Below are 13,215 nucleotides of genomic sequence, written 5' to 3' on the forward strand. Positions count from 1 at the left end.
GATTTGAGGAGAAAGACCAAGGAACCAAGTTATGATGAAAGATCGGGACCTCATGCAAACTTCGTTGGGTGCATAACCAAGTATGGTAAGTAAAGTATATCTTTTGAAGTACATCTCTTAGTGTAGCTTGAAGGACTACTTGTCATGGTCATATCATTCTGTCTTCAATAACATGCATGTTTGCAAGCACTGAAAGTAATTCCATGTGTTTCCTCTACGTGTCTTGCTTCCTTTTTGTTTGTTGAACCAATTTTTGTCTTTGGCATATTGATTGTTGTGACATTCTTGCGACCTTGTTATGGTGATGTCGAAAGTTTGTATTTATGTGTTTGGGTTGACTTATCTATGTGAACACCCGTCGAAATCATACACAAATTTGTAATCACTATTGCGCAAGTGTCTTCACATTCGTCCGAAGGCCTATCCCAAGTGTCGCACTTGTTGCTTCCACCTATAGATAGTCCCACATAGGGTCATGCTTTGCTATGTTGTCCCAATGATTAACGTCACCATGTTATCAAACTATGCTAAATGTGTGAACACAATGTCGAATTCATCACTAGTTCACTTGCCTCTCACACTTAGCCATTTTCTTGAAAATCTCTTGATGGGAAAACTTCACTTCCCCAAACCTCGACTAAGCTTCTCTTTGTAGTCTCAACCCTCAACTATGCTGCTCTACTACACAGAACTGCGTAGATATCGAGGGTGTCCTCTAGGGCAGCTTGCACTCCACAATACTGGAAGTGATCAAGTTGAATGTCTCCTAGAACTGTGCAGAAGTTCTCCCCAGGTCCGATGCAATCTGCGCTTCCCACAAGACCACTCACCAGGCCTCCCTCTTGTTTACCAGAAAATCTGAACTGTACTATGACCCGGGGCTACACTACTCTCCAAAAATGTGCATAAATTTCCAACTGCCTATCCGACGCTACCTTCAAAAATTGCATAGACATGTGAGTCAGGGCTCTATTTCCTGGCACTACATTGTTCCAAGAAATTGTGAAAATCTAACTGGCAGGCCCCTTGCTCGCTTACTCTTCCCTACCTCTGAAAATTTTGCACATTTGACCGACACTCCCCTTTTTTCCCCACTCTATAATCATCTTGGAAATTATGCATTTTTGTTGGGAAGGCCCTTACTGCATATATCTTGCACTATCCCTCAAAACTACGCATTTTTTACCAACAACTCCCCCAGCCCAATCCTGCCCTACTCTAGAAAAATGCACAAAATTTCCTGCCAGTGCTTCCTTCTGCGCATTCTTTCCTCCTCAGAGAAACTACGTAGATTCCCAACTGGACCCCAAATGACCTGCCTAGTCCTCATCCTGAAAATTGCATAGAATTTTCCAGAAGTTCCCCTCGACACCCTATTTTGTCTTCCTCCTAGGAACTGCTCAGTCCTGCCCAGCTAGGTTCCACCTTGTAGTTGTCACTGCTATCCTGGATTTCACAAATCTTCCTCCCAGTGACCTATGTGCATTTTTTCCCAGCAGTACTCTAGAGCCTCTCATCCTGACCTGAGCTTTTCTCTGCGAACTTTCAGTGTATTGTGCTCCCTCTAGGTCACCTCGATCTGAAACACGAGAAAAATACATCATGCTAGACTAAGAGGTTTTGGATTTGATGTCGTCTCACCATGAGTGAATTGTAGGAGTAGGTATACTAATGGATCATCGTGCGATGACGAACGGGATGAAGAAGGAGCGCATGCTAGAAGACTTCTTCGTAGTTGAACGTACACACGAAGCACATCAAACAACAAGTGAAAGAAACACATGCATGGAACCATCTTATGAAGAACAAGACCATTGTAGACCCCACAACACCAAGCTATGTGGAGGTGAAGAAAAAGTACATCCAAGGACACATCCATCACTTAACAGTGCAACAACCTGACATGGAAACCATAATCAACCAGTACATGTCAACAGTGTCATGTTGAGTTGTGCTATGAGTTGTCTAGACCATCTCACTATTATGAGACGTGTCTATTGTAATCAAATGTAATTTAAAGTGGGATTCCAAATGTCATTAGTGCAATTCAAACAATCATATGTGATGTAAAGAGTTATATGTAATGAATTTCAAGAGTCATGAGGGTAGTCCAAGAGTCAAAGGGGAATATCAAGGGTCACCCCACCCTTTGCTATATATAGAACTTCATAACTCATACAACGGGCTTTTAGGAGCCAAGATTTTGCTAGGCATTGCTTAGAGAAGGCTTGGAGAGTATTGTGATGAGCCTTGGCTTCTCCATAGTGCAGAGTGAGTACATCTCTTTGGAGGAGCAGGTGATGTTTACTATAACGTTCCACTATTGGGGCTAGTGGCTCTCATGGTTGTATGTATGGATGGAACTTTCGATTTATATAATATAACAGAGCCAACATGTCTTCATGCATATGTTGTTATTGTAGTTTGACTATTCTCGTTACATTAGCAATTCATGTTATTTAACTTACACATTTGTTTATGAACTATTTCATATGTGATTGTATGAATCTTGTTGAAGTTGTGTTGTTGGTTTAACCCATCACTTTGGATTGTCGACTATTCTGCTTTCCAGCTTGTGATATCATTCAGTTCGTGTGTTCCTTTCTAGTTGTGTACTATTACATGCTTCTAAGGGGCACACTTTGTTTTCCCCTTTGTGTGTTAGAACCTCCCCATGCATCTCCCTTGACTCGTTGCAAGGTCACACACTTGCTTCCAACAAGGATATATTGCTTACCTCTGTGCAGTATCACATTCAAGGTATAGATTTACTACCCATTGTTGGGACTCCTACTCCAAATGGTCTGAGGTCTAGTTGGGACTTCTTACAGGGGGGATCCCTTGACATGTTGGAAGGTCCAGAAGCGTCAACAATACCTTTAGGACTGGTTGATTGCAGATCATAGTGAAAATATACAGAAGCACTTAGACCTATAGTTTTAGGGTTGAGAAACAGTCACACAGTTTTGGCATTCATTAACTAAAGGAGAATACGTTCAGACCTGTGTTTTAGGATTTAGGCTAGTATTAAAGAGAAACTTCAAACTCGGTAGTCCAAGGCTCAAGTATATGGTTTTTATAGAAGTCTTGGATCAATATCTTTTATACAACCTTTAGGTCTCAGACACTTTAGTTTGGGTCTTAGTATCACAATGATTTTTTTTCTTTTTCTTTTTCTTTTTATTTTTATTTTTTGTTGAAGTTTGACTTGTATTGCATGTGAAAATATCATATATCAGGTTAGATTTTCATAAGATTTCATTTGTTTTTTTAATTGTTTCCTTTTGCAATTATGGGAATTGCTTAGTTCTTATGTTAGGTAGATGTATAGGTCTAATTAAAAATGGCTCAAGGATTTTATTTTGTTTTGTTTTGGGAATCGCTTAGGTGTCCTATTGAGTGTTTGAATAGGTCTTAGAGCATTCTAAAACCCTGATCTAGGGCATAAAATCAGAGACCCATTTTGTTCTATTTGTATACAAGGGTAGAGTTGTAGAACTCAGTCAATTAGTCACCTAGGGCAACAAATGGACCAAAATTCTTGAGACAGTTATCATTGGCTCTTTATTAGATATGACTGTTAACTTTATTGCATTGTCACTCAAGGTTACATAATTTTTGCACTAACATATGTCTATAGGATCCATTTGATATCTCTCTTTTGCAGGTGAAGGTAAGAACTTTTGTTTTGGGTTTATTTATTGTCTTTCTTTTGGGAATTGGGATTCATGGATATTTTCTCTTACAGGTACAAACACCTACATTATCTATAGTTCAGACCCAAAATTGAAGTCTCTCCATGCAATGAATATTACAGTATTTGATTGATATCTAGACAAGGTCTAATATCAAGAATAGAGCATTGACTTCAAGGGTAGTATGGAAGATAAATTATTTCATCGAAGGCAATGCTTACTATCAAAAACAATGAAGTAGAGCATCAAGGTGCAGTATCACTTGCAACAATATCAACAACAAACAAGTAGAGTAGTTTATGATCCTTAACCACTTCCTACAACAAGATTCATCATCAACATTGTTGGGAACAGTTCCCCTAGGGTAAATTTTGGGGTTAAAAACCCAATTTTTGGGGCTAAGGGCCCAAGTTTTGTATAAAGAATGTAAATTCTCCACATTTTGTGGTCGCAGATCATAGAGATGTAAACAATCAAAAAGGGTTTCCGCCCTTAGTTTAGGTAGCTTGTGTCGGCTTGATGAGATCCACCCTTGGTTTGCAGACCATGGGAATGTATAAAAAGGGAGTCTTAGCAAAGTCTTAGTGTAGGAGGAGGCTCTACAGCTGAGTGCGCAAAGGCCTAGGATATAAAGTCCGCAGCTAAGTGCACGGACTCCTGTAGTTGTGTGTGTAGGGAAGTTAGAGTTTATACTGGAGATCTGAACCATCAATAAAGAGAATTATTCTAGAGATATTTGTGCATTTGCCAATTTACTTCTATTATGAATGTATGTAGTTATGTTATGTTGAATATTGGGTTTATGATTTAATGTTGTATTGATGCACGAATCTATGTGTTCTAATTTGTCATATGAATGTAAGTAAGAATAGATGATGTGAAGATAATCATAATGCATGTTGAAGTTAGACAATACTTAAGCTAATTTGGGTAGGAACAGAAGTAAGGGTAATTATAGAGGCATGTAAGCATTTGAACTTCTTGTTTAGGGTATGCGAAGGATGATCATAGACCTTCGCGAAGGTCTCGAAGCCGAATAAGATAAGTATATCGATAAGCCCTAAGGGTCTCATCAGTTTGCGTGAAGGGAGGGTTCATATATAAAATGACATCACAACTATCTCAGGATGCAGAAACTTGGTTCCTGTATCCCCCCATACTGCTTCAGGTGAGGCTTCAATGTGGGCTCCACGGATTGATTCCGAAAGGGCCAGTAGTGTAGGGATTTTCTTGGCTAATTAACGTTGAACCTGGGTCAGGGCCCATCAAGCAAACAAATAGTTCCGTTTCCGGGACTGAGATCTGCATAATAAGATGGATGATGTCGTATTTCTAGGATCCAATTAAGAAGGAGATCGAAGACTAGTTGGATAGAAAGATCCATGAATTCATAGCACAAGAGAACGAGAATCTACAATTGACAAAAGAATAGTGGTTGGATAGATACCTGTATACAGAGATACATGAGATATTCTTCCGTTCCATCCCGGTCAAGTTGTATGAGTGGATCAAGAAATTGGTAAACGACCAAGGAAGGTGGAGGCTTGACAGTCCAATAGTCTGGACCCCAGAGTTAATGCGGAGATTAAAAGCCTCTGAAAATAAGATCGTGCGCATTGTCGATCATTGGCTCGATCGTATCATAGGAGGGTTCGTGACAGAGTTTGTGGTCGATACCTCAGTCAGTGATAGTGAAGCAGAAGACCGCTTCTTCAAAGGGCCACAAGGTAAGTATTTAAAATCGTTAAATACCTGGATTAAGATGCTCTTTTGTGAAAAGAAGGTTATAAAGTTACCTTGATATTTGGGGCTACATGAAGTGGAAGGATATTTAGGAACAAGGGCAAAACATGCCCTGAATATAGCACGCTAATTGAACCTCCTCTGAGTGACGACAAGGAAGCAACACAAGAATTTTTGCAGAGAGCTGTTTAGTTGATAAAGCAAGGGTCCCCGTGAATACCCCATCCACCCACACTGCCTCCATATTCACCTCCACCGCATACACCTTCGCCTACACCACCGCGACCTCTGCCACCGTTCAATATGGTGAAATCAGTAAAACTACCCGTGTTCAAGGGCATGGGAAATGAAGATCCATACTAGTTTTGGTTCGTTGCGAAGGCTATATGGGAAGCTCAAGGTATCACGGATGATCAAATGAAGAGAGCCACATTGGTTAGTGCTTTGCAGGATCACGTGCTAATGTGGTACATTAAGTACTGCACTAATAACCTGACATCCACGTTAGCAGATATCTAGTCTGTGTTGAGTAAGGAATTCAGTAGACCTAAGTCTAAAGCACAACCAATTGTGGGATTCAAAGAGATCATGATGAAGCTTGGTGAGACACCCTAGGATCTGGATCAGAGATTGAAGTGTACAATCCACGAAGCTAACATGAATTTGACTGATGGGTAGCACCGTGAATGGTTTGTGGCTTCGCTCCTGCCACATCTAAGAGTTGCGCTATCACAACAAAAGATTGGGACCCAGGTGGAAGCTCTGGAAATTGCTATGATATTGCATGAGACACCAATGCAATATGCTAATCTAGCCATTCAACAGATTCATGCGTAGTTGCAAAACCTTTCCCTAGAAATGCGGAGTCTGAAGAAAGATAGAAAAACTTAGCTCGAGGTGCGTGAAGAAGTTTGGTGCTTGAAGTGCAAAAGCTAGGGGCATGACAAAGGTCACTGTCCGTTTTTCGCAAATTGTGTTTCAGCAGGGGGACCAATGCCTCTGAGGCTAGAAGCTCCAACAGGGCCAAGTACAGGGCCCACGCTATGGTGTGCTATCTGTCAGGTAGCTAGAAAACATGTGACAGATAATTGCCACTTGCTACAGAAATTCGTACAGACACCACAACAACTCTTATGTAACTTCTGTTAATCTGTGGGTCATGATGAGCACAATTTTCGTAGTTATGAATTAATGATGGATAAAATTCTTGCGTATAGGGTGTAGACAGAAACCCGACCTCCAGACTAAGGCACTGGGGGAGCGCGAGGTGAGTATTAGGGCCGCAGATGAGGCTGAGGTGGAGTAGGACTTGGTAGAGGTTGAGGGTAGGTCATTTGTTGCAACTGGGGGGGACCTAGACACTACGTGCGAGAATACCCAAATTCGACGCATCTTTCATGGTGCTATTATACCCAGTTTGACCACATGACATAGGATTGACATATATTGTTAGCTAAGATATGCGAAAAGGGGGCGTAACGTCAAAAACTGACTCAGAACCTATAGATGATGAGTGCTGAGCCTCGCAAGGAAGATCCTAAGGTAAATATTGTGTTGCGGAGTGGAGCGACAACTTGTGAAGATAAGGGGAAGCTACCTAAAGAAGGTGAGTGGGTCCACAAAGTGCCAGAAAAAGAGATCGGGTTTGATCTAGCACGCGCAAGAGAAACATTTATGGAAGTGAAAAAAAACTTAGTTGAGGCCTCTATCTTAAGAAGCCAAGAGAAGCTGGCTGAAGAAATGGACCTGTCCTTGATTACTACTTTCCTAGAAACCTGTATGAAGCTGCTGCATGATAGCAAGGCTGTGAAGGGACTACAGGAGTTGATGAATAGGTGTGTTGGGAAGGCGCGTAGTTAGAAATATTGGCAGGCATAAAGTGAGAACAGGGTGTGAGATGAGGCTTACTGCGCAGATAGGAGAATATGAGATGGATCAAGTTATTCTAGATTTGGGGTTGGACGCAAATTTTTTGTTGAAGAAAACATGGGAGAGAATGGGGAGACCTATGCTATAATGGTCTTCAATTCAGCTAAGGATGGCAAATCAACAGAAAATCATCCCCATGGGAAGGTTGCAGGGAGTAACGATTGATATTGAGGGCACGAGCGCACTAGTTGATTTTGAATTAGTAGAGATTTTGGATGACATCAATCCATACCCCACACTCCTTAGGATCGATTGGGCCACTGATATGAATGGGTAATCAATTTGAAGAAGCAGAAGATGATATTTCAGAAGAAATTTCTCCGCATAGTGGTGCCCCTGGACCCTGCAGGGGGACCGCGCTATACTAAACCTATCCGCGATTATGAAAGTGATGATGATTTGGACCAGATTTACAAGATAAAGATGCGAGATCAGGATTGGGTGAATCTGACAGCATATGGGCATATTGCATGGGACCATGAAATTTCCTGTACATCATATTCAAACAAAGAATTGGAGCATTGGTATAATTGACTGCATGAAGTATCTACGCTACGATGTAATATGATGACCAAGTCATTGCGATGTGTATCATCAGAGGTAAGAAATCTGCCTTACTATGATGGTTTAACTGATGTTGATAACTTTTTGGATGCATTCAAGAGAGAAGTGCCAGAGAATCATTGCTTCTAGGCCTTGGACTGGGTGTTGCGTGCTAAAACTGTGAGATGGTGGGGCATGCACAAGGACAATTTTGATGATTGGTGCGTGTACAAAAAAATATGATGGGAGGAATGACCCATGTGACCATTTGGCCAAATGGACTGAAGTGTATGGAGTAGAGCCTCAACTGGAGTGGATACATCTGTTTTGTCATATCCTGGATGTTATACCGATGAATTGGTACTTGGAGACAGAGCTTCGTCGTGGCATTGAAGAATGGGATGTTTTTTACCAAGGATTTTTAATGACGTTCAGCGTTGAGGATGGGTTTGAATGTATTGATGAAGCGTTGCAAGAGGTCAAGGAAACAATATTCAGGATACCACAGGATCCTCTATATTTGATTCAACCTGATTGGACTACCCAGTTGAGCCACGCACTGGAGTGCTACAATGTGACAGTGGAAGAAGAAGACAAAGACCCAAGGAAGATTAATATTCCAGAGACTGAAGGTCACCATGAATTTGAAGGACTGCAACTAGAGAATCCAGACATCTCTGAGCCACTCAAAACTAGATAAGTGAACATTGGCATAGAGGCATAGCCAAAGTTTGCAAAGAATGGGGACTATAGGGATGGTGCAACAGTAGATAAGGTCGCTGAATTGCTTCATGAATATCAGTATCTATTGCCCATGAAGTTTTCAAATCTGAAAGGGATAATAGGGGACTTGGGGTCATGAAGATCACTCTATAACTAGACGTGAAGCCAGTTAAGCAAAGGCCTTACTGCCTCAACCTGAAATATAAAGAAAGGGTTTGCTTGAAGTTGGATAAAATTCTTGTAGTAGGCATCATTGTACCAATAGAAGAGTTTGATTGGGTAAGCCCAATGGTAGTTCAAGACAAGAAATAGAAGGATGAGATATGGATATGTGTAGATATCAAGAAGTTAAAGGACGCCCATGTGCATGATCCCTTCCCAACTCTGTTCACCGATGAGGTGTTGGATAATGTTGGCGACCAAGAAGCATATTTGTTTACTTATGGGCTCTTAGGGTACCATCAGATCAAGATCATGCCAGAGGATAGAAGTAAGATGACCTTCTCAGCTGAATGGGGATGCTTCCAGTATACTGTGATGCCTTTTGGGCTGAAGAATATGCCAACAATCTTCCCGCGTGTAGTCATCGCAGTGTTCAAATATTTCATTCACAAATTTCTAGAGGTATACTTTAATGATTGGACAGTGTTTGGCATGGTAAAATGCCATGTAGCAAGTATGTGCTTGATGCTGGATATGTGCCGGAGGTACTAAATCACACTCAATCTGAAGAAATGTTTGTTCTATGTCCCTTTTGGGATCTCGTTGGGTCACGTGGTATGCAGACAAGGCTTGATGGTAGACCCTGCAAAGATCGCGGTTATAATCAATTTGGAGGCACTGAGAAATGTGAAACAGTTGCGCATGACGTTGGGGCATACAGGGTACTATAAAAAGTTCATCAAAAGCTATGCTAAGATTACCACACCAATGGAGAAACTATTAAAAAATGATGCTACATTCTACTGGAATGAGGAATTTCAGAAGAGCTTAGATGTGATAAAAGAGAAAATGGTCACCGCGTCGATCCTTGTCTTCCCAGATTAGAAGAAGGAATTTCATGTGCATGTGGATGTGTCCTGTATTGCGTAGGGAGAAATACTGACACATGCCGGTGAGGGAGAATTGGATCATCCTATAGCATTCGCAAGTAGGAAGCTATCTAAAGCTGAGAAGAATTATTCAACGACAGAGTGCGAAGGTCTGGCTATGGTATATGCGCTCCAGAAGTTCAGGCACTACTTGCTAGGTAGACACTTTAAGATGTATACAGACCATTCTGCATTTAAGTACTTGGTGAACAAGCCTGTGTTGGGGGTGAAATATGCAGATGGATGTTGTTGTTTCAAGAATATGATTTTGAAGTTATTGTGAAACCAGGACAATTGAATGCCAGACCGGATCATCTGTCGCACATTGAAACAGGAGAGGAGCCTACTAATTTGGAGGAAGGACTACCTGACACACAGATCTTTGTGGTGCATGTCACAGACAGTCACTTTGAAGATATTATACACTTTATGACGACTCAAACGACTCTAGAAGGATATACTAACCAACAAAAGAAGGAATTGGTGGTGCGCACGGCAGACTTTTCTGTCATTGCAGGGCACTTGTATAAAATGGGATCATTTGAAATACTGCGACGTTATGTGCTAGAATTTGAACAAAACAACGTCCTCACTGAGGCTCATGGAGGAGTTGCGGGAGGACATTATGTGAGAAAAGAAACAACACAGAAGATCCTACATGTTGGGTTGTGGTGGTCGACACTGCATAAGGATTAAAAAGCATATTGTAGGGCATGAGATGTATGCCAAAGGATTGGCAGACCATTGCGGAGGGATGATTTTCCTCTGAATCACAAATATCGTTACAACCCTTCGAGAAGTGGGTGATTGATTTTGTGGGACCAATTCAGCCTCTAGCAAAGAATATTGGTGTGCGGTACATCATCACCGCGACTAAGTATTTAACTAGATGGGTGGAGGTGTAGCCTATGAAGGACTGTACAACCACACCAACAACAAAATTCATCTTTGAGTATGTGCTGATGAGGATTGGTTATTTGAAAATTTTAATGAGCGACCGCAGTATGCATTTTCTTAATGAAATGATCAGCACGTTGACAGAGGAATTTCAGGTTTACCATCAGAAGAGTACGCCATATCACCCGCAAGCTAATGGAACGGTAGAAGCGTTTAATAAAATACTGGGGAGCTCACTGACAAAGGTTTGCAATGCACAAAGAAATGACTGGGATGTGTGCGTACCCGTGGTGCTATGGGCTTACAGAACAACTTGTAAGAAGTTGACTGGACAAATGCCTTTCAGGCTGGTTTATGGCATTGAAGCTGTGATGCCAATGGAATACATTGTACCTAGTTTGCACATAGTGGCATTCATAGGAATGGCGGATCATAGAGCCATGGAAGAAAGGCTCGCGTAACTGACAGAACTGGAAGAAGATAGGTTTTTGGTTGGATTCCATTAGCAAGTTCAAAAGGAGTGCAAAAAGGCATGGCACGATCGACACATCAAACTGAGCACCTTCAAGGTAAATGATTTAGTGTTATTATATGATAGCAAGTTTGATAAATTTCAAGGGAAATTTCAGATGCATTGGCTAGGGCCCTATGGCATTAAGGAGATCATCGATGGTGGAAAATTTCAGTTGGTGAAGTTGAATGGAGAGCCATTCCCAGGGAAGGTGAATGGTAGCCAATTGAAGCCATACACCGGGGATTTGACCAGATGACTATATGGTGGAAGCACAGTCCTAGTGCTCGAGGAAGCTGAAAGGATGTGCGGGACTATAAACTACACTGCCTAGGTTATAGATCTTCATGGTGAGGATTGTCACAGTGTCAGCAGAAGTGGTGGGCCTCATTATTGCAGCAATAATGTTGCAACTCTTGGGGCTCCCTTCTTTATTTTTATCAACTCGGTAGTTCGTAACAAACTTGGAAGCGACGGTGCTATATGCACAAGTACTAGCTATTGTCGCGACTGTCACTTGATCAGCTGGCACAAGTCTGCTAGGAACTTAAGCCAACTTCTATGAGCTCTTAGAAGAAGCTTTTAACTGTGATGGACGAAAGCTAACTCAAAAGAGGCTAGTCTACTTGCAGAAAGAAGTTGAAAGCTGAAAGGAAATGCAAACTTTAGCAAACCCTAGTTTTACCGACTAACACTAATGGTGCAAGAAAAGAGATGAAAGCAGTGGAAATAGATGCCATTGAATTTTAGAAAGGTAACATGCATGTGACTAAGCTACTTCCAAAGTGAAATCTGAAAAGGAACATCTTTTTGTATTTTTGAGTAATCTTGTAGAATTATTATGCATGTGCTTTAATTGTTTTTTACTGTGCAGAGGTTGTTGATGAAAGGAAATGGCGAGGGCGTTTGCAGGAGGTTGGGAAGGTGAGAAGAGGGCCTAAGGGGTTCTAGCACCCTTCCAGAGAGTTTCACAGTGTTCGGATCTCAAGAAGCCGCTTTCGTGAGCTTCTACAGGAAGTCTGCAAGGGTTCTACAGGATGTTCTATAGCTTCTACAGGATGTTTCGAAAGGGAATTTTGAAGGTCTGATGGTGGAAAAACAGTGGGAAAGTGGAAATGGAGGTTGGATAAGAATGTTAAGGGGTCTAGGACTTGGTGAATGAGGCTAAAAAGTGATTAAGGTGATTGGATTTGTTCGAGGATGGAGGGAGCAATGATGCACAAGAATGTAGAAATTAGGGCAAAGTGAGAAAATGTGGAAAATGAAGGGAAGGAATCTTGGATTAGGGGTTGGAGTAGGTTGTATGATGGAGGAAGGGTAGGCAGGGATGGATTATAGGTGATCTGCACACAATCTCTCAAAACTAATCAAAGAAAGACTAAAAAATCAAAGATCTAGCTATTTTGACCTAATTTGACCTACAAACCAGAAACATGATGAACAGAAGTTTATTTGCAGAAAATCATGCAAGATAACTATGGAAACTAAGCAAGAAAATATTCTAAACATGCAAGTACAACTGGTATCAACTTTCCTAACTAAAAATCTAACACTAGCAATTGCATGAAGAAGCAAAAACAATGTTTTTGTGGCAGCAAGTATGCCTTGGTCTCAACTCATGGTCCCAAGGAGGGAGAGATGAGATCAATGATTGCTTGATGGCCTTTTTGCAGATCTTCTCCTTTGCCAAACTATCAAATCAACCTAAAGCATGAAAAGCTATTTTAATCATCAGAAACAACCTAAGTACAAAGCAAGATCTTAACCTAAATAACAGAAATTATTCTATGAATGCAGCAAAGACACATAAAAGTACACAAAGGAGGTATTGGCACTTGAGTTGGGCCCAACCCCAAGAGCTACAGCCTACTAAGGAATATTAGAGCTGGTGCAAAGCTGGATTCATATTTATTGATCAAAAAATAATAGTTACATCCCAAAAACTGTCTACAAGAAAAAGCTTCAAAATGTGCTGAAATGCAGAGCTAACCTACTGACTAAAATCTAAATAACATCTGACTAACTCCTGCCTAAAAAATGACTAAAAGATGACTAACTAAAATGAGGCCCTAAGCCTTCTTAT

The sequence above is a fragment of the Pinus tabuliformis genome, chromosome 3_2 (assembly GCF_031772625.1).
Source record: "Pinus tabuliformis cultivar Carrire ecotype Pingquan chromosome 3_2, CPIR1, whole genome shotgun sequence".
Taxonomy (NCBI): domain Eukaryota; kingdom Viridiplantae; phylum Streptophyta; class Pinopsida; order Pinales; family Pinaceae; genus Pinus; species Pinus tabuliformis.